Below are 24,814 nucleotides of genomic sequence, written 5' to 3'. Positions count from 1 at the left end.
GTCTCTGTACACAGAGAGCTGTTACCCTTCCCTTTATAGTTATGACAGGACTGGACACAATACTCCAGTTGAGGCCTAATCAGCACGGAGTAGAGTGGAAGAATGACTTCTCGTGTCTTGCTTACAACACTCCTGCTAATACATCCCAGAATTATGTTTTTTTTTTGTTTTGTTTTTTGCAACAGCATTATACTGTTGACTCATATTTAGCTTGTGATCCACTATGACCCCCAGATCCCTTTCCGCAGTACTCCTTCCTAGGCAGTCATTTCCCATTTTGTATGTGCGCAACTGATTGTTCCTTCCTAAGTGGAGTACTTTGAATTTGTCCTTTTTGAATTTCATCCTATTTACTTCAGACCATTTCTCCAGATCATTCTGAATTTTAATCCTATCCTCCAAAGCACTTGCAACCCCTCCCAGCTTGGTATCGTCCACAAACTTTATAAGTGTACTCTCTATGCCATTATCTAAATCGTTGATGAAGATATTGAACAGAACCAGACCCAGAACTGATCCCTGCGGGACCCCACTTGTTATGCCCTTCCAGCAAGACTGTGTGGCCAGAATGAGTATTGCATAACTGCACACTCCCTCACCCATCCTGCAACGAATTTCAGAACAAACTAATCTGGGAAAACCCCAAATGCTTCTTGTTCCTTCCATCAAGAGGAGGCGGCTGGGCTCTCCAATAGCCTGCCATACATCTCAAGTCTTGGCATACTGTGGCCAAAATTTTCAAAACTGGAGGTTTAAAGTTAGGCTCCTACATGGAAATGGCTGATTGGGAGGGAAAGGAAAAATAAAAATTGGGCCACACCTATTTTGGTACCACAATATGATTCCACATGGCATTTAAGCACTTGCTTAACTTTAAGTATATGAATAATTCCATCCCTGTTCAAAGCTTTTAAGCATATGCTTCTATCTGACCAACTTAATGTAACTTAAACACACACTTAAAGTTAAGCACATGCTACATCAGGGCCTATGAGACTAACTTTAGGCACTCAGGTTTGAAAATGTTGGCCTGTGGTCCTTGCTCTGTGTCTTATTGTACAAGTGCTACTCCAGTTGGTCAGTATTAGGAGCTAGAGTAAACTGGAACAAAAAACTGTACACTCATATTCTATCCTCTCCTTAACTGCACCACTGAACACAGGAGCTGAAAGCCACTTCCAATTAGGGCTCTTTAGTGATGTGAGTGACCCTTTTCTTGGTGATTTCAGCTTGAAAGCAAGGCGCCAAAAAAGTCTGAGGATTTGGCACTTCCAAACAGATTCAACCAGACACAGCTAATATGGAAAAAAATGCAAACATTAAAACAAAATTATTGCAAAGCAAGTGGCATCCAGCTTCTCCCAGAGCCAGGAGGAAAGGGAAGGAGAATCAAGAATTAAAGATATCTGTTCAGTGAATTATGATTAAAAAATGAACTTCAAATGATGGGTAGGATTAAGTGATTTAGCTGCCCAAATCCCATTGAAAGTCAATGCTAAAATAGATATTCAGGAAGCTAAGTACAGATCAGGCACCTTTGAAAATTCATTCTCCATGAGTTTAGTGGGATTGCTTTAATGATTTCCACAAGGCTGCTTCCCATTGGTTTTAGTTATACCATCCTGGCTTCACCACCAATAAACTATTGAGTCAGTGGATATATAAAGCCCAGGGCAGGTGTAACTGCACTTGTCCATTGCAGACACTGGTGAAATCCATTCTGTCACAAGGTCTGAAATAACAAAGCTATTCTGGAAACTGGGTCAAGTATTCACGTACTTTGCATAATCTATATTGAGAACACCTCAATAGCAAACTATTATTAATTACACACAATGGTCGATTAAAAAGGTTTCTTGAATTAGCCCTCGATCCACCATAGCACCTAAACACATGCTAAGCTTTAAGCATGAGTAGCCCCATTAAATTCAGCATGTGCTTCGCTGGATTGGGGCCTTAGTGTAGTATCTGTGCAGACATTGAGAAAGCAGAGGTTGGTGATATGGGAGAAAGGGAAAAGTTATTAACAGGAGGGGATTGGAGAGACTTTCTAACCAGGACAAAACAGTCAGGAACTTGGAGCACCTACAGCTACAGCCTTGTTCCCACCAATTTTCTCTGCCAGAATAAATATAGGAAAAAGGATATTTGCAAAAATCCCAATTAAAGAAAAAGGACAGACTAGACCAGGGTTCTCAAACTGGGGGTCAGGACCCCTCAGGGGGTCCCGAGGCTATTACATGGGGGGGGTCGCGAGCTGTCAGCCTCCACCCCAAACCACACTTTGCCTCCAGCATTTATAATGGTGTTGAATATATAACAGCATGTTTTTAATTTATAAGGGGGGGGGGGTGTCACACTCAGAGGCTTGCTGTGTGAAAGGGGTCACCAGTAAAAAAGTTTGAGAACCACTGGGCTAGACCCTCCACTTAAGAATAGTACAATGTGTATGTATAGGAGTAGTTCTCAAATCAGTGCGGTGAAAGATGCTTCTTCACAGGGCGATAGAGAAGAGTGCTTTACAGCCCTGGGAACGTGATTCACAGCAGCAGAAATAGAAAAGGACATGCAGAGCTTTGGAAGAATAGAAGGAAGCTGAAATTTCTAAAGAGTAAAAGTGCAACCTACTGGGATTGGAACATGGAGATAAATGCCCTGATTTAAATCAGTGTTTTCTGTACTTTGAGAAGGGCAGTACACAGAATGACATTCCTAGGATAAAATCCAGGCTCCAGAATAAGCCGGCTCAATACCTCTTCTTAAGCATTGAGTGTTATGATCACCCTCTATCATTCGCAACCCGAGACCTAACACCTGACACCCGCCTGGTGTCACAGGAGAAAATATTTTCCTGGAGACCATTTAAAGCAGCAACAATACTCTGCACTTCTCAGCTGAGGATCTCAAAGCATCGTCACAAACAATTAATCCAGCCTGGTGGTGGCAGCATGTCAGTTTCACACATAGGGAAACTGAGGCCCAGAGAGACTAAATGACAGGTCTCCCAGGTGTCATACGCAGCCTACGGCAGAGCTGGGAAGAGACCCTCAGACCGCCGAACACCTACCAAGGGGTTCAACCTTTTCCTGATTGAATATCCCAGTCCGAGGAAGGCAGGTGATCCATCGCCATGCACGGCCTTGGTTTCCAACAATCTTTATTGGACCCTTCTGTTACAAATTTAGCTCAGTCTTCCAGACTGTGCGAACAGAGCCGCCGTCTTTACAAGCCTTCCACTCACTGCCAACACAAAAATGCTTACCCAGGCACTGAATGGTACAACTAGCCATGATACACTCATTCTGCCAGGGGAGCACTGATTAACACAGATATGGGCGCTAGGGGACCTTAACTAAGAACCTCAGAGACAAATCACTGGATTTCATCAGGGTCACACAGGGTTAAATCTCTGGCAATATACAATGTGCAGCAATGTTAACATTGTCCTTTGTAGAGTTTATAATGTCATAAAAAGGACTCTCCTCCCAGGTTATTCTACAGCACCAGAGCCAGTAATAAAGCAATTATACGCATGCAAGTCTGTCACACACAGTCACAAGCCATTTGACAAATGAGCAAATGAAATAAAAGTTTCTGTCTCATTGTTATATACCATGGTTCAGAGACTTCACAGACACGATGGATTATTATAGCCATCTAGTCTGACCTCCCATATAACAGGCCAGAGAAAATCACCCAGCAATTCCTGCACCTAGACCAACAACTTGCGACGGAACCACAGCATAGCTAGCTAAACACGTGTTAGGTGGTGATCTCAAACAAGTTTTATTTTCCCTCCCTCTCCCATAAAAAAAAAGTACAGGTGAAACATCTGACGTTCAAAGAATTCAGTCAAGAGACAGAATTCAAATGCAGACACTCAGAACCACATGCATATACGAAAAAAAGTTTGCTCTCTCTAGACCAGAGAACAGGAGAGCTTGTTCTGTTCCCAGCTGTGACTACTAATGTGCTGCAAGACCTTGGAACCTACTGGGATAGACAGGCTGATCTGAAGAAGTGTTCGCAAGTTGGTCTATGGGGATTCCCACCAGCCCACAGGCCCGGGTTTCTTCCTCTCCATCCCTCCTATTGACACAATGGACAGCAACCAGGGCTGCCCACCCACTCCATGGTGCAAGGAAAGTTTGGCTGTCATACCATAAAGCCAGCAGTTGCACTCCCTTTGAGACTTCTGCTTTAGCAAACATCGGTGGTTAGAGCAGGGGACTGGGAGCTGACAGGGGATTGAGCCTCACTGCCCCTGAAGTCCTCTGTACCTCAAGTTAGCTTGTTTGTTAAAGGGGATAGGATAGCAGCCACATGGGCATTAAAGGACTGGAAGGGAGACTGAGTCACAAAGTGAAAATGGGTGTAGAATTGTTACTCTCCAGTTTAGCTTTGGGGGGACAGTTGCTTCAGCATGGCTTTGGCCCATAAGAGGATTTTTGGGGGTGATGTTTGAGTAAAATCTTTTTAGCTGTTTGAATTCTGGGAGGACGAACACACTGTTCCCAATTCAAAAAATATATAGATTCTGGCTACCTTCATTTCAAACAGGAAAAAAACTCAAATGGCAAGGGACTTTTTTTGTTGTGTGTTTGTACAATGCCCAGCACACCAGGCTCCTAAACCAGGCCTGGGATTTGTAGTTGCTACGGTAATACACATAAATGTTACACTTGTCACACAAAAAGGCATTACATTAGCAGTATGTGATTTGCAAAGTTTGAAATAAAAATCTAGTCTTATAATACAATTAGGCATGTCTGAAAGTATGGGACTATGCATGCAGCGTCAAAAATTCTAGGATGTGCACATTGCATTTGCTAGTAAAGTGCATAGCTGTCCGGGCATGTAATTTCCCAAATCTGCTAGCAAAGGCAGATGAGCCTTTAAGGTTTATGAGCCGATTACCTCCGAATTATAGGGTCCAGTTCTCCTTCAAGGCCTAAAAACAAATGCAAAATCCTAGCATTAAGGCGGCACTAAGATAGCGAGATCAGGCACTCAGAGTAGGGAGCTCCAAAAACAAAGGTGGTTCTGACAACATGAACACTGCCCCAGTGCTGTGCGTCCAATTCCTCTTTGGCCTGTTGAACATAAGCCTCTATGTACTGCCTTACTATTAGCACCTATTAGCGTGCCCCATAACACGGGCAACAGGGGTGACCTAGAATTGCTTAGAGTGCTGTTCTAATCACAAATGGCACTTCATTAATGAAGTTACTGGTCAGGACCAATAAATGGCCCGCCTTGATCTTTCTGGAGGGAGAGCAACCGGGGATGTGGAGAGGGGAGCGTTTAGGGCCTCGATTGAGATACACACTCTTCCTACCTGCAGGGATAACCCCAACCAGGTAGACTCCTGCATCAGCAGCAACTGCCTGAAGGGAAGTTAAGGACTCCTGCCGCTACAGAGACCACAATACTAGAGCCCTGGGGAGCAGGACCCCTTAAGAATCCCTAGGACCCAGGGGACAGGTAGTCACCCAGGGGACATCCCTCCTGACTAGGAAGAGAGGGGATGTCTAAGGAGCACTGTTCATGCCAAGTGACCCCACAAAGGCCAGAGTGTGAAAAACTCAATCAATAGAAGTTACAGCAAACGTGGGACTCCAGAAACTGGTCTGTTAAAAAGAAAAGCCACAGAAACTGGGACAAAGCTCCAAGAAAGGAAACAGTGGGTGGGTCCTTATTGTGCCCACAAAGGCGAATAGAGGCCTTGCTCCAAGGGATCATGAGAGATTGTGGAACGAGCTATCTCCCTGCCCCACCCCCACCCCGCGCCGTGTGCAAACTGGGCCTCGCGCTTGCCAATGTGTGATTATTAGCTAACAGAAAAGTAACAAGAAGAGCAGAGGCATCTGGCCCAGATCTGCTGCTGCAAGGCATAAATTAACAACTGTTGTGCAAATCATCTTCTCACCCATCCACACGCCCTTAGGGTGCACCAGGAGGAGACAATTACATTCAACAGGATGGGGGTGGAGAAGCAGAAAAGGCAGCACTTGGAAGCTAACCACAGGTTGTTCTTAATCGCGCTTCCACACCCTGCATCCATTAAAATAACACTAACCTGGGGACATATATATTTAGCACTGACGCAAAGATAGAATATAGGAGGCAGTTCTGCCACAAAGTTCTTTATATATTGTAGGGGAGAAGTGTGATTAGTCCCTTATTAGTCCGAGTGTTCAGAGACCCCAGCTTCTCCACTCCTCGGAGCAGTTAGAAAGGAGGAGCACAGTCAATGGTTCCCTCTGAATTGTGTGTGATGTAAGAGGTTTTCCCATCACTGTAGGAACTCCAGCTCCCTGAGTGGCAGTAGGTAGGTCTATGGAAACAGTCATCCATTGACCTGGCTGCATCTACACCGGAGGGCAGGTCGGCATAGCTACGGAGTGAAGAGGTGAAGATTTTTCTTCCCCCTCACCGCTGTAGCTATGTTGACCTGAGCGTTCAGTATAGGACAACCTTAAGTGTTGCATCTGTATAATGGGTTTAAAAATAATTCCCTGCCTCACGGGGATAGGGAACAGTTTTATCAATGCATGTGAGCTGCTCGGTGACTACGGGGATGAGTGCCACAGAAAAGCCTCTAAATGGAGACTAAAAGGAGGTTTGCATTGAGGAATGCAAACCTGGTGCACCCCTGTTTTGTCTTTTCCCTTGGAGAGTCTGCCACCCAAGGTCTAACCAGGCCCTATCTTGGTTAGCTTAGGAGCTCTGACAAGATCATAGCATGGAAAAATATGGCTGCAGGCTACATAGTCTTCATTTTAGCGATGGAAACGCTAGGGAGCGTGAATCAAGCCCAGGTGTCATGTTGCACTCCCAGTCACTGGGCCGGTAGGAAAACACACAACATACATCAGCTGAGCAGCAAGCAATTATCCCTATATCTTTGCTACTGAACTGGCTGGTTTACACTCTCCTGAGTGACCTCTCCAAGCACTTTGAACCAGGCCTGAGCTTGCTTAGCTTAAAACGAAATCAGAGAAGATTCAGTGCGGTTGGCCCAAGCAAGACATTCCCTTTAGAGCCTCTACATGCTGTCAGGACATTTGGAACCTACCCTATCCCGCCGCAAAACTAACCTCAGAGATGCCGCCTACTCTACTCTAACCAAGCATGCTAATCCCCTGAGCATTGTGAGCAGCTGAGCAGGGGACAAATTCAAATGCTAAGGACGGTTCAGGAGAAGAACAATAGCCTTGGGCACGGCTCACCCAAAGCAAAACAGTCTCTGCAGCAGGGGTTCTCAAACTATTTTTGCTGCCCCCCCCCGAAAATATTTCAGGCTTTGACGACCCCCCTCCAAAAAAAGTGATAGCAAATTACTGTATGTACTCATAGGAGCACTAAATGAAGCATGTAATCATTATCCCTAGGAGATAATGGCCTACTGGCCTAGAAGAACTGCATCACGCCACTGAAGATGCCATTGCTTCGCTAGATGACTATGCACACGCTCAATAAATAATTATCCCTGCGGTCAAAGGCACTGAAGCCTTTCAAAAAGTGTATAGTAGGGTGACCATATTTCAAGTTCTCAAATAGAGGACTGCTGCAACCTCCTTCCCCATCCACCAGCAATACCATACCATGCCACCCTTACTTCTGTACTGCTGCTGGGGTGGTGCTGCCTTCAGAGCTGGGTGCCCGGCCAGCAGCTGCCACTCTCCGCCACCCAGGTCTGAAGGCAACGCCTCCACCAGTAGCAGCGCAGAAGTAAGGGTGGCAATACCACACCATCTCATGACCCCCCTACAATAGCCTGGAAACCCCTTTTTGGATCAGGACCCCCCAATTTGAGAAACACTGCTCTACAGCTTGAAGTGTTCATATGCCATCTGCCCCAACATGTTTAAAGAAGGCCTGTGAGTGATCTGATCCCAGCACTTCCAAAACTGGCTTGGTACCCTTCCATCCCTCAAAATACAGCTGAGTCAGGTGTATAATGAGCAGCAATATGCAAACAAAGGCTAAAAACTCACAGCCCAGTAAAAACCTTCCCCAGGCAGCCCCGGGTAAGGAATTCTGTTCGCCCCCAGAGGACTCCACAGCCCCGCTCTCCCTCTCGGGAGTCTCTGCACTAGCACTTGGGCGCAGTATGCTCGTATACAGACTAAGCGACGCTGAACCACTGAAGTGCTGGGCCCCCCGGAACAGAGCAGATTTCATTCGTTCAGTCACAGAGTTTCAGAGCTCTGTGCATCTCCCCGAGAGAACACATTCTTTGTCTTCGTAAAAAGAAGCAGGCCATGCTTAGCTGTGACCAATCACTGTCACACCAGAGAGAGCAGCTCGCTGCCCCGTTCCCATCGGTAAGGCTGGGAAACCGACCCCTTTGGTGGGAGAGAAAGGGGAAGGTATGCAAGAGGAATAACTAGAGATTCACCCAGCTGCATGCCTAGGATGCCAGGCTGAGTCCCCTGATCAATCCAGGCATGGAGAATAGGTGGAAATGGCTTCAGAGAAACACTAGGATAAGTCACTCATTTCATTCCAACAATGAGCTATTTTCAGTCACAATGAAGTCGTACAGGAAACCAAGCTGGGGGGTGGGTGGGTGGGTGTGTGATTTATCATGGCAACAGCAAGTGACAGGAAGAGGCATTTCATGGAAACCTCAGAGGGTAGAAGAGGGAACAATTCCCTTTTCCCACTTCCTCAAAAATGAGATCGTCCTCTACATCACCACCAACACCGAACAAGGCCATGAAGCCTGCAGAAATCTTACTGGCAGCACAGGACTCTAGCTGCATAGAACCGGGGGAGGGGGGGGGTCTCTCTGCAGGAGTGGAGCAGGTGGTTTCTGGTCTGGTTCTGGGGGGAGAGGTGGGTTTAAAAGGAAGAAGGAGCTTGAACTCTGTAAACCCTCTAAACCCTTTCAGAATTCAGATCCATTTGGAGAAGAGCTCTATGTCCCTCAAGTGTAAAATGCAGCCACAGGTCCCTCCCCACTCGGGCTGTTTGTTAAGGGACTATTTTTAACCTCTTTTTATAAGATTTTCATTGAGATGCTACTTCTACCAGGATGCCCGAGTAAAGCTCAGACCTAGCGTTGCCTGGGCCATGGTTTTCCTACAATCTTAGGTGTTTGAGAAACTATATGTGGGGGTGCAGAGGAAGAGTAAATAGATTTTCTTTGGATGATTTTAGAGTTATTCAGGACTGACTAGGGCGATTGCTTCCACCAAGCACCAGGCGATAAATATCCCTGCCTTCAAAGCCCTGCATCAGCCTGCCCCGCTCACATCTCTGATCTATTCTCCTTTGGCATTGCAACCAATCTCACCTGGGATGGCCTACTCCTTCCACAGGCACCTCGGTAGCTTCTTCCATGCTGCCTTCTATGTTTGCAATCCCCCCTTCCCATTATCCAAGCCATCTCACCCGGCACATTCAAACTCCCCTTGAAAGTTCCCATCTGCCACACCTCTTAGAAACCAAACACAAAACGAAGACTGTTTCTTAAGAAAGGAATCGAACCAGGAAAGCGTGGCCACATCCTACCAAGGAAAGGGGAGCTCTGACCATCACCTTCGTCCTTCCTCCTCCCCTCGTCCATTCATGACCGTCACTTGCAGTCATGTCAGATCAGAGCTGTACACTCCTCAGGTTAAGGATCTCCTACCTTTCTTGCAGGGAAGGTGCCCAGCACATAGAATACTCAAAAACAAACCCAACACAGTCTCAGTCACCCTTTCTGATGCCTGCGTACACTAGCGCCCACAGCTGTTTTCAATACCATTGGCAGCCACAGCTTTCGATTCCCTGGATAAGCAAAAACCTTCATGTCCACAGGAAGGTCGTACTGCCCCTTCTGACACCAGCATTGTCCTTTGCCGAGCAGTAGCAGGCACCCAGGACCTCACAAGTCAGCTCCCTAGCGGAGAATAAGTCAGTGATGTGGAGTCTGGGTATACCCTAAGTGGAAATTGCTTTATTTACAAACATACAGCAGTTCTGGAACAGAGGCAGTCACAAACAGCATGCAGGCAGTCACAAACAGCATGCAGGAAGCCACTGCTTCCTGGAACCTCAACTGAGCTCCTGTGCCCACTTCCCAACCTCACCTCAAGCATTCACTCTAATCAGAGACCAAGGCAGAGAGCAAACTTCCCTGCTGCTTGCACAGCTCCCTCTACTGAGAATCTTGAATATACCGCATGTCTTCCCAAGACTAAACATTTGTTCTCTCTCTCTCTCACACACACACACACACACACACACACCTTGGAGAATTAAGTGTAACAGCACCACCTAGTGACACCTGTCTAAGCCCACTAAAAATTTGCCCTAGGAACTTGCTGGAATTATCGACTGACAATGAACACACACAAATGCTGAGTATAGAAGCATTTATAATCCATATCCATACACACACACACACACACACACACACACACACACAAGCTGGGAGTCAGGGAAGTAACCCCTGTGACCACCCCCATGACCCCAACCCTAGCTTGGGACCCCCACACTCTCCCCATCCCATCCCTTCTCACCTTATCTGGGGAGGGCCAGAGGATGTCTCTGACCCGGCTGGAGCTGCTCTGGCAGGCTAGGCAGTGCGGCCGCAGCCTGCTCCGGTGGGCCAGACGGGGCGGGGCGGCCGCAGCATGTTCCAGTGGGCTGGGTGGCACGGCCACAGCCTGCTCTGGGGAGCGGGGCCGAGCGGCCTGCAGCCCCAGAGCTGCAGCTGCTTTGGAGGCTGGGGGGAGAGCAGCATGGCCAGAAGAAGAGAGACTCTGGCCCCACCTCTTCCCTTCTGGCTCTGCTAGCTCTCTTTGCTCCCTCTGTTGGGGGGAGGGGCTGTGTCCCACCTCTTCCTCTCTATACCCATTCATAAGCCGACCCCCTTCTCTGGTGCTTCCCTTTTTTTACTACAAAAATTCGGCTTTTGAACGAGTATATATGGTATCTCTATCCACATTTTTACAGACAGGGAAACTTGGACACCGAGGGTGGGATTCTTCAGAAGCACTTGGTCTAACTCTGCTCCCATTGAGGTCAGCAGGAGAACTCCTTCCAGCTTCAATGGGAACAGTGTTAGGGCAGTGCTGAGTGCTTTTGAAAATCCTGCCCAGAGATTAATTGACTTGTCCAAAACCAAAGTAAATCAGTCCAAGCAAGACTACAACCCAGGATTCCTGATGTCCCATTTTATGCCCTATCCGGGCCATAATTCCTGCTGTGGCATCTAATCCCCATTCACTCTTTGAAGACATTTACAGCCTCTGCAGACAGTTTCCTCAGTTGTTGGCGATACTTGCAAAGACCCTGAACAACAATGCACAGAATCGGGCCCTTTGGGGTGCATGCACACCCGCATGCATGGCCTTGAAGCTACGGAAATAGTGATTATTCTAAAAGACTTATAGTCATAAATTCTCGCCTCTGCTGTTACGCATAGCCAGGGAAGTACTTTAATGATCGCTGAATAATCAGTGTCCTGAAACCTTGGCTTACAAGCCCTCTTTAACATTAACGAGCTTTTGGTCAAAGATTGGCAGGTTAAGTCCTTTCTCCCCCTCTCCCCCCCGAGGAGATTCATTTTGTCTTTGCTCACGAGCCTGGACATGAGCCCCACTTCAGGCTGCTTATTGGCATCACAAAAATTCAGAATGGCCACAATGTGTATTTCAATCCAAGGCTACAGAAACTAGACATCTGACTGGAAGAAGCCTGCTGCTGCACTCCTATTGTATCTGTCACTGTAACCTGCATTCCTTACATCCCTCACTGGGCTCTTGCAACTGCAGTTTTAAGCACGAGTCAGCAGTGTGACGCTATTGCAAAAAGCAAATGCAATTTTAGGTTGCATTAACAGAGGCACAGCATGCAAGTTACACGAGGCGATAGTACTGCTCTACTCGGCACTGGTTAGGCCTCAGCTGAAGTACATGTCTAATTTTGGTCACCAATATCTAGAAAGGATGTAGAGAAACTGGAAAGGGTCCAGAGGTGAGTGACGAAGATGATCAAAGGGATGAAGGGAGGGATAGCTCAGTGGTTTGAGCATTAGCCTGCTAAACCCAGGGTTGTGAGTTCAATCCTTGAGGGGGCCACTGAGGGATCTGGGGCAAAAATCTGTCTGGGGATTGGTCCTGCTTTTAGCAGGGGGTTGGACTAGATGACCTCCTGAGATCCCTTCCAACTCTGATATTCTATGATGGAACACAAGCCATATGAGCAAAGGCTAAAGGAACTGGGTATGTTTAGTTTGGAAAAAGAGGAGATTAAGGGGGGACATGATAGTCTTCAAATACTTGAAAGACTGCCATAAAAAAAGATGGAGAAAAATTGTTCTCTCTTGCCAGAGAGGGCAGGACAAGAGTCAATGGGTTCAAACTACAGCAGAGCAGATTTAGATTAAATTTCAGGAAGAACTCCCTAACTGTGAGAACAGTAGGACAATGGAACAGACTGTGTAGGGAGGTCATGGAAGCTCCTTCCCTGGAGGTTTTCAAGAGGAGGCTGGAGCCATCTGTCTTGGATGGTTTAGACACAACAAAGCCCGCATCCTGGCAGGGGGTTAGACTAGATGACTCTTGCGGTCCCTTCTAACCCTATGGTTCTAGGATTTTAAGCAAATGGCTATGGCACTTTTGCTGCCCAGACACCTACCGCACTGGTCAATCCCAATGGGTTTGGGAGACCCCTTTCATTCTGGGCTATTTTTCTCCCAGTATGTCCATTCTCATTAAGCCTCAGTGAGTTTGTAATGTGCCCATATAGCCATTAAAAGCCCCCCACTGTCCTATCAATGACCGTCCTTCCCAATCGCTGACACAGTTCATTCCCAGTCAGATATTCCCACAAAAGGATGGAACATATTCCAAGAAAGCATATTTGCCAGCAGCCTGTTCCTCATCAAGGCCCTGTTGTCCTTACTTTAAACACCAGGCACAACGGAGGAAGCAACCCACAGGCAAGCGACTAATGTACACGGACAGGCAGGGGGAGACATATAGTTCCTTTTAGTGATGCTCCCTTCAAATGCACTAAGGGATACCAAAGACTGTCTACCATAGGGCACTAGCACAACGAAGGGCCAAACATGCAGCAGGCTCGAGGAACACCAAGAGTAGAGTGTCACACCAAGATCCTGAGAGCACATTTCTGCTGAATCAGATTGCTAGCACCTGGCCTCCAGTCAGCATTTCTCAAGCTAGACGAATGCCAACAGACACTGCCACGGCAGCTCACACATACTAGCAGCGGCTGTCAGATGGCTCCTCGCAGCCTCCTTCGAGCTGACCCTTTTCCCAGAAAGCAAACAGCGCCTTGGGGGTTTAAACAGTTTACTCACAACTGCCAGGGGATCAGAAACCCTGACACTCCCTGGGAAAGGCTGGCCTCAGAACCTTTGGCCTGACTGAAAATAATACTTGTTCTCATCAGCTTTCCAGTCTTAAGCTGCGTTTGCACTACAGGCTGTAGTGTAGATAATTCCTACAGTGACAGAAGAGGTTTTTCCCCATCAACGTAGGTAATCCACCTTCCCGAGCGGTGGTAGGTAGGTCATAGGAAGAATTCATCCATCGACCCAGCTGAAAATACACCGGAGGTAATACCTGTAATACCGGAGGTAATACCTGGCATACCTGTGTCACTCAGGTGTGGATCTGTCACACCCAAATGCCGTTATTCTGCCCTAACTTTTAAGTGTGGACCAAGCCTTACTTTGCATACCACCCAGGATGGCGTTTGGGCTGACATCTGAACTTGGGCCCTTCTCTATGCCTTCCGAGACCACCCATCACTAACGTATCTCGAGTTCAGACAGGCACAACTAGCAGGTAGGGGAGGGGAGGGGGGGCTGGATGCCGAGCAATTTTGAGTCTTGGTCCACCTGTTGCATTGTTACTCCATCTCCTGGATGTTCTATTTGGACACTAAGTGTTCTAAATTTAGCTGTCATCTTCTTGCTAGCAAATAAACCTTTCTGGATTATGAGACAGGAAAAAAAGTTCAGTTGAGTAATAGCTTCTTTAAAAGCTTAACCTTGATTTAATGTTCTTACATACAATTTAATTATTCCAGGTACTGATCTCAGTTTATCTTTTTAGTGGATTACACCCTACCTTCAGGTACTCCATATACTGCTAGGGACTGTCCTCTACATTTGAACCAGGGCTATTTGGCATTCAGACAACAGGTGTGTTTAAAACAAAAGCCAATCCAAACCAGGACTTTTAACCACATCTCTTCTGAAAATAGTGCCTTGCAGGGAGCCACACTGATTGTTACATTTGCAAGACGATGTTTTTGCTATACCTGGGCCTCGAGTACCTTAACTGGTTGGCATAGCTAGCACTGTTTTCTCGTGAATGCACGGGAAGGAATCTAATCTAACTGACTATGGGTCAGGGATTTTGTTCCAAGTTCACTGCTCTGCCCATGCAGCCCCATTCCAGACATGAAGATTCCCAGGTGCCATCAACATATGCTGGATGCAGCAAGCAATGCTTGTCAGCCTGGTGTGCGACATCGAGGCTCACGAAATCCCCCTTAAATATAGAATGCCATCTGGGATCCCACCCACAGTGCTTCTTTCTTTTCCACTAGAGGTAGGTGAAAGTTTTAAGGCACATGATGGACTCAGGAGATTTGGCTTTTGAAGTTCCTGGCTCTGAGTTGGGACTGACTGTGTAACAGTTTGGGCAATCTGTGCCTAAAAGTTTACCTACTTGTATATATTGAGATGATGACACTTACCCACCTTTGTGAACTGTTAGGACATCTACAGATGGCAAGTGCTGCTCAGTATTATTGTTCACTCATTAACCACAGAATCACGAGATCAATTTACAAATCAGCATCTTTGAGGCTGCCTTTTCCACAGCTTTTCTGGAGAGCAGAAGTTTTAGTCCTCTCTGGGTTTCATTCCTTCCCCCTGGCCTTAGGCACTGCTTGAGGAGCTCTCCAATTCTAACCTTAGGGGCTAATCCCAAAAGCTTGTCTCCAGAAAGATGCATTGGTTCAGTTTAAGTTGTAATTTTAGACAGATGTAGTCAACAAATGCAAAAGGCTGAGCGGCAATCCGATTTCAGTTTAAGTGAGGTTTATTTTGGTTTAGCGTCAATCTGCTCCTGGTTGACTAAGGGCTTGTCTATCTTAAAATCTTGCACACAGGGAGTTATTCCAGAATAGCTAGGTCAGGAAGTTTCCAAGTGCACACAAGCCTTTACCCATGCGGTTTCTCCTGCAGTACTTACCTAGCAGTAACAGCAGTACACTGTCAAAAACAAACATGCATAGTTTCTTTAGCAAACCTGACAAGACCCTGGAAGCAATGTAAGGGCTTCTAAGGCCTTGGCTACTCTTGCGAGTTACAGCACTGTAAAGGCTCCCCCAGCGCTGTAACTCACTCCCCGTCCACACTGGCAAGGCATTTGCAGCACTGCATGAACTCCACCTCTCCGAGAGGAATAGCAAGTATTGCGCTGCCGCTGCAGCGCTGCGGCGCCAGTGTGGCCGCCCAATGCGCTGTGAATGGCCTCCAGAATTATTCGGCAGTATCCCACAATGCCTGTTCTAGCCACTCTGGTCATCAGTTCAAACTCTACTGCCCTGGCCTCAGGTAACCAACCATGTGACCCACCCTTTACATTCCCCGGGAATTTTAAAAATCCCCTTCCTGTTTGCTCAGCCCGACGTGGCGTGGCGTGCTATCAGTGAATCTTTCCAGGTGACCATGCCTCTATGCGCCAAGCGAGCCCCAGCATGGAGCAATGGTGAGTTCCTGGACCTCATCAGTGTTTGGGGGGGAGGAAGCTGTCCAGTCCCAGCTGCGCTCCAGCCGTAGGAATTACGATACCTTCGGGAAGGTATCAAAAGGACATGATGGAAAGGGGCCATGACCGGGACGCCCTGCAGTGCAGGATTAAAGTGAAGGAGCTGCGGAGTGCCTACCACAAAGCCTGCGATGCAGATGGCCGCTCGGGTGCTCCCACCGCGACCTGCCGATTCTACAAAGAGCTGGATGCGATACTTGGGGTTAACCCCACCTCCACTCCGAGCACCACCATGGACACTTCAGAGCCGGTGGAGTGGGGGGGGGGGAGGAGGAGGAGCAGGAGGAGGAAGAGGAGGAGGAGGAGGAGGAGGAAAACGGGAGTGATGGTGGTGGGCCGGATGGAGACACCCCGGAATCCCTGGAGCCATGCAGCCAGGAGCTCTTCTCGAGCCAGGAGGAAGGTAGCCAGTCGCAGCGGCTCGGATCCTAGGTGGGGTGGTGCCAGAATAGGAATGTGCGTCCCATCTATCGCCCCTCCACAGTTAGGGAACCCCATTTGTGCAAGGCCATCCACTATTTCCTGCACGTTACCCAGAGTCACGGTTCTTCTGAGTAGGATGCGATTAATGGCCTTGCAAACTTGCATCAACACGATTCCAACGGTCGACTTTCCCACTCCAAACTGGTTTGTGACCGACCGGTAGCTGTCTGGAGTTGCCAGCTTCCAGATTGTAATAGCCACCCGCTTCTCCACTGGCAAGGCAGCTCTCAATCTCGTGTCCTTGCACCGCAGGGTGGGGGCAAGCTCCTCACACAGTCCCATGAAAGTGGCTTTTCTCATCCGAAAGTTCTGCAGCCACTGCTCGTCATCCCAGACTTCCATGACGATGTGATCCCACCACTCGGTGCTTGTTTCCCCGAGCCCAAAAGCGGCGTTCCACGGTGCTGAGCATGTCCGTGAATGCCACAAGCAATTTCGTGTCGCACGCGTTACCCGGTTCGATAGCATCGTCGGACTCCTCACCCTCACTCTCGCTGTCACTTTGGATCTTAAGGAATAGTTCGACAGCCAAACGTGACGTGCTGGCAAGACTCGTCAGCATACGCCTCAGCAGTTCGGACTCCATTTCCCGCAGACAGATCGCGCTGCACAGAAACCGTTGAAAGATGGCGCCAAAGGTGGACGGAAACAAAGGGATTTCTGGGATGCGAAACGATGCATCATGGGGCATTGGGACAGGACCCAGAATCCCCCGCACCCATGCCCCCTTCCCACAACCCATGGCGCCAGAATGGGAAAAGGTACTCTGTGGGATAGCTGCCCATAATGCACCGCTCCCAATAGCACTGCAATTGCTGCAAATGTGGCCACGACAGTGCGCTGGGCAGCTGTCAGTGTGGACAGACTGCAGTGCTTTCCCTACTCAGCTGCACGAAGTCAGGTTTAACTCAGCGCTGTACATCTGCAAGTGTAACCAAGGCCTAAGTCTTCTCACAGGCCAGGATATCTGATAAAAAATGAGATTTAAATGAACAAACAGAGCCAAGCTTGCTTCTAAAGGGAGGACTCCAAGGGGAGTGAAGCCAAACTAACTAAAGGTGTGAATTCACATTGCATCAAAGCTCATTAGAACCATGGGGATGCCCTCATTTCTGGAGTGAAGTGGCTTTAGCTGCCTTTAGCTTATAGTGAACTCGGCTAAACTGAACTGCGGCTGCTTTACTTCTGCAGCAGCATCTCCACGCAGGGGTTTAAAGCGCTGGAACAAACGCGCTGTGAATTCACACCTCTTGTTAATTCAGCTTAGCTCCCCATGTCAACAAGCCCCAAGATTTCACTGTTTAGCCTCGGTCCTTCTCAGGTTCACATCAATAGGGGCACAAACAGGCTCATCGGCTGCTCTCAACTTGGAGCAGCTAGTTATGATCCCACAGAATTCAGTGGAACTATTCATGTGCTTCAAGTTAGGCACTGGCCATGCCAAGTCAGGGCCTAAATCCCAGAATCAGTCTTTTCTGAATAAAGACAGGCAGAGCTAAAGCAACATCTAAAATATGCTTGAAGTTGACAAGAAACCCCACGCATTTAAAATATTTTTTGCCTGAGTTTCTTATTCTGTGGAGTTCCAATAAAGAAGGCAATCTAGTCTATGCAGATTCTCCAACAACCCTCCTCAAGGTAGCACCTGAGCGCCTTCCCATCATGCATTAAGTGACACAACTAACGCCCGTCACATGTGGTTCATTCTCTCCCTCATCCTCTCAGCAGGGATCTTGCTCTGGTAGGATTTTGATCTCATTTTTCAAATGTGCACTTAGCAAGGAAGGTGGAGTGGTTCGGCGTTGGCCCTGGTTTCCCCGGCACAGATAAGCTTCACCCTTTTTGTCTGAAGAACCCTTGGTGCTAGTGGAGCAGAATTATTATTCACAGTCCTTATCCCACAGCTTCAGGAGATCGCTTAGACACTCCGGGCCAGCCTGGCCCGCCGTGAAGAGAAGGACTGAGATCTTGACTCACTGTTCCTCAGGAAGCAAGCATAGAGAGCTGAGGACAACCTTGAAAGACATCGTGAAAAGGTATATTGTGTCGACTCAGCCAGACCCAGTACGTTAATGGTAATGCATGTGTGTCAATGTTAGGTGCATGTCTTACACTCAGGCTCTAATCCAACAAAGCAATTAAACACATGCTTAAATCCTACTGAAGTCAACGGAGTCCATTTACACACATAGCTGTGTATATTTAGAGTAGAGGCTAGTCTCTGAATATCTTACACCGGCATTTGAAAGCTGTACAAGTCTCCCCCCTTCACTGCTATGTAAGCCTGACAATCTAGTAAGCAGAGTTCATAACAGAAGTTGTGCCGTAGGAGTCGCCTCCCACATCCCGTCTGGAGTTCTGCACCTATCAAGTCTGTGTGTCCCCACAGCTTTCTGCTGGCAGTTACTTAAATAATTCATCCCCTGAAGAGAAATATTTCACCAGAGTAAAAAATCCAACACGTGTTTACCTTTCAGGTGTTGGAACTAGTATTCCTTACCATTTTGCTAATCATTTGTCAGAAGTTTATTTACAAATTCTCCCTTGCACTAGCATCTTCTGCAGTAATTTATACCTGCATAACAGAGCATCTCCTTTAAACTCCTCTGCATTCTGATTGGATGGCCTTTCACATCTCCTTTGAAAAGGTGTACCAATCCAAGCTGGAGAGCCCTTTAGATTGCGCCCCGGAGGCTCCCACTGCTCTTCTGTTTCAGTAGAATACCGCTACATTTGTCACCACAAGGATTTCTATGGCAACAGACTACACCAGGGATGGGCAAACTACAGCCCGCAGGCCACATCCAGCCCGCAGGACCGTCCTGCCTGGTCCCTGAGCTCCTGGCCCGGGATGCTAGCCCCCGGCCCCTCCCTTGCTGTCCCCCATCCCCCGCAGCCTCAGCTCGCTCCGCCGCCGGCGCAATGCTCTGGGCGGCGGGGCTGTGAGTTCCTGGGGCAGCGCAGCCCGGCCTGACCCTGTGCTGCGTGGTGGCAGCGGCAGCATGGCCCGGCTGTAGTGCCACCAGCCACTGGTGCTCCAGGCAGTGCGGTAAGGGGGCACAGAGCGGGGGGAGGGGTGAATAGAGGGCAGGGAAGTTCAGGGTGGTGGTCAGGGGGCAGGGGTGTGGGTAGGGGTCGGGGGGAATAGGGGGTTGGATAGGGCAGGGGTCCCGGGGGGCCATCGGTCCCAGGGGGCCATCAGGAATGAGAGGAGGGGTGGGATGGGGCGGCAGGTGTCCGGGGGCAGTCAGGGGACAGGGAGGTGTGTGGATGGGGCAGGAGTCCCGGGGGTGGGCAGATAGGAGGTGAGGGCCGGGCCACGACTAACCAGCCCTCCATACAATTTCTGAAACCCGATGCGGCCCTCAGACCAAAAAGTTTGCCCGCCCCTGGACTACACTGTCAATACATGATTGTGAGGATGACTTAACCCCAGGATCCAGCAGAGTAATAAAAGCTGTGCTGTTACAGGAAAAGATTTTTATACCAACACAGACCTCATCCATAAAAGTTACCAACAGCCAGTCAGAGAGATGCAGAAAGCTGCACGAAAAGTAGACCGATTTTTAACTTGTGTTGTTGTGATGGGGCACAACCTGAGGCATCTGTCTTGGAACAGAGAATAAGCAGGATACTTGGTACTTTCCCTTCAGCAGCAACGGCATGGACTCACCAATAAGATCAAATGCTGACCAGCAAAGGCCCGACCCTAAAAAGACATGTACAGCTTTACTCATGCAACTAGTTCCATCAAAGCTATTTACGGAGGTCACGCATAAGTTTCTGCAGGATCAAACCCCAAGGCCTGGCCTGTACATGTTTTTTGTACTGCTATAACTATACCAATTAGCGGTGCAATGAATCTACTTATACTAATACAACCCATAGTGTGGATGTGGTTATACCAGTATAAAAAGGTACCTTATATCCATATAGCTTATTACATCAGTTTACAGGCAGTGGAAAGGTGCTGATACCAGTATAAAACTGAATCTAGACTGGGATCCATTGTAGTGCTACAACTCAGGTATTTAGAAAAGCCCTTGGAGATCCTGCTTGAGGCAGACACTGGAGCCAGTGGGTCAGAGAGCTTAAGTGCTCTTGCAACCAAAATTAGATGCGACTTATCTGTATACAAAGTACCTTGATACAGTGATGCAAATAACTTCTTAAAATTATTTTAAATGGAGCGCTTTTTTTTTTTTTTTTTTATTAAAGAGAGAGAGAGAAAAACATCCCAGAGTACAGGAGAGTTCTACATCTAGAAACTGAACTGAAACAGGACACTTCTAGTTAGAGAAAAAATTAAAATGTTTTATGTTGCTTAAAAAAATACAAAACCAAAACCAACAAACCCCACCCCACCCCGGCACTGCACCCACCCACATCTCCGGCTCTTGCTTCTTTCTGGCAAGTCTCACCTTCTTGGGTGTCTCTACAGTCCTGGCTTCTAGAGTTACCCACTGCATGAAAATCTCAGCTCTCTTTATTTAACGAAGTTTCTAGCTCTCACGCTTGCAGATGAAAGCTGGATAATGTGACCTCTAACAGCTCCAGAGTCAGAAGGCAGATAAAAACTACAGCATTTATTATTGTTTTAAATCTCAGGTTTCGACTGCTTGGGGTCAGCAATACTGCACCACAGTTACTCCACCCCACTCGGCGGGGGGAGCCAGTGAATGCCAAGCCTATTGTTTTGGAATTTATTTTGAAATCATTTGGAGGTTGCATAGTTGGGGCTGTGCTAGAAACTTTTGCCAGGTCAGTTGGGAGGACTCTTTTTGAGTTTAAGGACACCTACACCAGCTAAACCCCTAGCATAGCTCCAGTTATACCAGCACACAAGTGCTTTTGACGGCATCGCATATTTCACCCGCTGAACTGCTACTTAGATTGGAAGCTCGGGGGGGGGGGGCAGGGACCTTCTCTTTGTTCTGTTTGTACAGCACCTAGCACAACAGGGTCCTGGTTCATATTTAGGCTCCTAGTCGCTATGGTAGTACAAAGAAATAAAGTTGCAAGAGTGCTTTTGCCAGTACAAGCTGCGCCCCCACTGGGCAGATTGGCCAGTATAGCTATACAGGCAAACTATTCCTAATGTAAAAACAGATAATCCAGCAGAGACTATGTTGCATTGGGCTATAACAGATAGAAACTGAGATTTCAAGAGAAGTTCAGCAGATAAAGGAATTCAGCAGGATTTCTGCACACATTCTATCAGCAATCCAACATTACATCTAACAGGATCTGTACGAAGAAATATCTCTAAATGCTGGATGAATTCACAGCAGATCCCAGATTTTTTAATTGATAATTTAGGGTATGTCTACACTATGAAATTAGGTCGATTTTATAGAAGCCGACTTTTAGAAATAGATTTTATACAGTCGATTGCGTATGTCCACCCCACGCGCATTTAGTCGGAGAGCGTCCTCACTACTGTGGCTAGCATCGACTTACAGAGCAGTGCACTGTGGGTAGCTATCCCACAGTTCCCGCAGTCTCCGCCTCCCAATGGAGTTCTGGGTTAAGCTCCCAATGCCTGATGGGACAAAAACATTGTTGCAGGTGGTTTTGGGTACATGTCGTCATTCGCCCCTCCCTCCATGAAAGCAACGTCAGACAATTGTTTCGCGCCTTTTTTCCGTGCAGACGCCATACCACGGCAAGCGTGCAGCCCGCTTAGCTCAGCTCTCTGACACCGCCACTGTTGTGTCTTGGGTGCTGCGGTAATCATCGTCATACACCGCTTCCGCTGCAACTCTGCTCTGCTGCTCGTCTCAATAGCAAATTTCTCCATGTTGTCTGTCATGGGCTTCCTAGTACACGTGTTCTTCCTCGGGAAATGTGCGCGGTGCTAACAGTCATCCTCCACCACTTCCGCTGCAACTCTGCTCTCCTGGTGCCATGAATCCACCTCGCAGGTCCTCTTGTCGAGCTGTATAAAGATCTATTCTCGTGGCATCCATCGTCATCCACCACTTCCGCTGCAACTCTACTCACCGCTGCTGTTAACACCTCGTGCATTATCCTGCAGTATGTGCAGAACCTGCAAAAGCAGGCAAGGAGGCAACGATAGCACGATCAAAATAGTGATGAGGACATGGACACAGACTTCTCTCAAAGCACGGGCCCTGGCAATTTGGACATCATGGTGGTAATGGGGCAGGTTCCTGCCGTGGAATGCCAATTCTGGGCCCAGGAAACAAGCACAGACTGGTGGGACCGCATAGTGTTGCGGGTCTGGGATGATTCCCAGTGGCTGCAAAACTTGCGCGTGCGTAAGGGAACTTTCATGGAACTTTGTGACTTGCTTTCCCCTGCCCTGAAGCGCAAGAATACCAAGATGAGAGCAGCCCTCACAGTTGAGAAGCAAGTGGCGATAGCCCTCTGGAAGCTTGCAACACGAGACAGTTACCGGGCAGTCAGGAATCAATTTGGAGTGGGTAAATCTACTGTGGGGGCTGCTGATTCAAGTAGCCAATGCAATCACTGAGCTGCTGCTATCAAGGGTAGTGACTCTGGGAAATGTGCAGGTCATAGTGGATGGCTTTGCTGCAATGGGGTTCCCTAATTGTGGTGGGGCGATAGACGGAACACATATCCCTATCTTGGAACCAGATCACCTTGGCAGCCAGTACGTAAATTGCAACTGGTACTTTTCAATGGTGCTGCAAGCACTGGTGGATCACAAGGGGCGTTTCACCGACATCAACGTGGGACGATGCTCGCATCTTCAGGAACTCTGGTCTGTTTGAACAGCTGCAGGAAGGAACTTACTTCCCAGACCAGAAAATTACCATTGGGGATATTGAAATGCCTATAGTTATCCTCGGGGACCCAGCCTACTCCTTAATGCCATGGCTCATGAAGCCATACACAAGCACCCTGGACAGTAGTAAGGAGCAGTTCAACTATAGGCCGAGCAAGTGCAGAATGGTGGTAGAATGTGCATTTGGACGTTTAAAAGCTCGCTGGCGCAGTTTACTGACTAGGTTAGACCTCAATTAAACCAATATTCCCATTGTTATTGCTGCTTACTGTGTACTCCACAATATCTGTGAGAGTAAGGGGAAGACGTTTATGGTGGGGTGGCATATCGCCTGGCGGCCGATTACGCACAGCCAGACACCAGGCGGTTAGAAGAGCACAGCTGGGCGCCCTGTGCATCAGAGAAGTTTTGAAAACCAGTTTAATGACTGGCCAGGCTACGGTGTGACAGTTCTCTTTGTTTCTCCTTGATGAAAACCCGCCCCGTTGGTTGACTCTACTCCCCTGTAAGCCAGCTGACCTTCCCCCTTTCATCACCGCTTTCAGAGGCAATAAAGTCATTATTGTTTCAAAATCATGCATTCTTTATTAATTCATCACACAAATAGGGGGAAAACTTGCAAGGTAGCCCGAGAGGGGTGGGTGAGGAGGGAAGTATCTGGTGGGGTGCTGGATGAGGGGAGGAGGGAAGGACAAGGCCACACTACAGTTCAAAACTTATTGAATGCCAGCCTTCTGTTGCTTGGGCAATCCTCTGGGGTGGAGTGGCTGGGTGCCCATAGCCCTCCTCCCCCCCTCCCCCACGTTCTTGGGCGTCTGGGTGAGGAGGATATGGAACTTGGGGAGGAGGGCAGGTGGTTATACAGGGGGCTGCAGTGGCGGTCTGTGCTCCTGCTACCTTCCTGCAGCTCCACCAGATGCCTGAGCATGTCAGTTTGCTCCCCCCATTAGCCTCAACATTGCATCCTGCCTCCTCTCATTGTGTTCATTTAACGCCTTCCTAGACTCTGCCATTGTTTGCCTCCACACATTCTGCTGAGCTCTTTCAGTGCGGGAGGACTGCACGAGCTCTGGGAACATGTCATCACAAGTGCAGTTTTTTTGCCTTCTAATCTGCGCTAGCCTCTGGGACAGAGATGATAGGGGGAGCGTAGAAACATTTGCAGTTGCGGGAGGAAAAAAGCGAAGATTATTTCACACTGAATCAAGCGATTCACATTACATAGCACATGTGCTTTTGGTACAAGGTCACATTTTGCCTCTTATATTGAGTGCCTGCCGATTTGGTGTGAGACATCACACGCTCGGCTGGGCAACAGAATTCGGCTTGCAGGCAGCCATGGTAAGGCAAAGGGTTTCGGCTTCTTCAAACAGCAGTGCCCTCCTTTCCCATACCAAGCAAAGCCCGTTGGGTTGGCCATTTAAAAGGAGGGGCTGCGGTTTTAGGGTGAATGTGCAGCACAACCCAACCATCCCCTCCCCCCCCCCAATTCTCTGGGATCATCGCTTCACCACACACACACACACACACACACACCCCACGTGGCTAGTATCAGGGAAGATCCCGGTCAGCCAAACGGGAACAGCTCAGCATGAATGGGCCTCCCCCCACCACGTGACTAACAGCGGGGATGATTTCTTTTCAGCCAAAGGCAAACAGCCCAGCAGGAACGGGCACCTCTGAATGTCCCCTTAAACAAATTTCCCGTATTTCAACCAGGTGACCATGAATGATATCACTCTCCTGA

At 48.2% G+C, this 24,814-nt stretch overlaps 1 protein-coding gene across 1 annotated transcript in view; it reads right to left on the bottom strand.

Annotated features, from left to right (window-relative positions):
* Nucleotides 1-19,933, bottom strand: part of SH3BP4 (SH3 domain binding protein 4) — a 96,494-nt gene extending 76,561 nt beyond the window's left edge. Inside the window, exon 1 of the mRNA XM_026653959.1 lies at nt 19,892-19,933. The gene's annotated coding sequence lies outside the window, so the exon portion shown is untranslated. The remainder of the gene's footprint in view (nt 1-19,891) is intronic.
* Between the last annotated feature and the right edge of the window lie 4,881 nt (nt 19,934-24,814).

Source organism: Terrapene carolina, unplaced genomic scaffold (assembly GCF_002925995.2).
Source record: "Terrapene carolina triunguis isolate 2854851 unplaced genomic scaffold, T_m_triunguis-2.0 Scaffold173, whole genome shotgun sequence".
NCBI lineage: Eukaryota > Metazoa > Chordata > Testudines > Emydidae > Terrapene > Terrapene triunguis.
This window is presented reverse-complemented; position numbering and strand designations above follow the sequence as displayed.